We start from the raw sequence: 218 nt of genomic DNA, 5'->3' as shown, positions 1-218 counted from the left end.
TGTGTTGTGATGGCCTTTTTGTTACTAGAGAATGGAGGGAGGGATGGAGATCACTTCAGGAAGAAAACTAGGCTTGAGGGCCTAATCTAGGACTCTTCCCACTCCTGCTTCTCCCACATTCACATGGGCATCAGAACTCATGTCTTCTGCTAGTTAAATAGCTGGATTCCCTCTCTCCTCACTATCACTGTTTTCAGGTAGAGCAGGCTTTTTCTACT

The sequence above is a fragment of the Prionailurus bengalensis genome, chromosome C1 (genome assembly GCF_016509475.1).
Source record: "Prionailurus bengalensis isolate Pbe53 chromosome C1, Fcat_Pben_1.1_paternal_pri, whole genome shotgun sequence".
In the NCBI taxonomy this organism is placed as follows: Eukaryota; Metazoa; Chordata; class Mammalia; order Carnivora; family Felidae; genus Prionailurus; species Prionailurus bengalensis.
The sequence above is the reverse complement of the archived record's forward strand: the minus strand, read 5'-3'. Positions refer to the sequence as shown.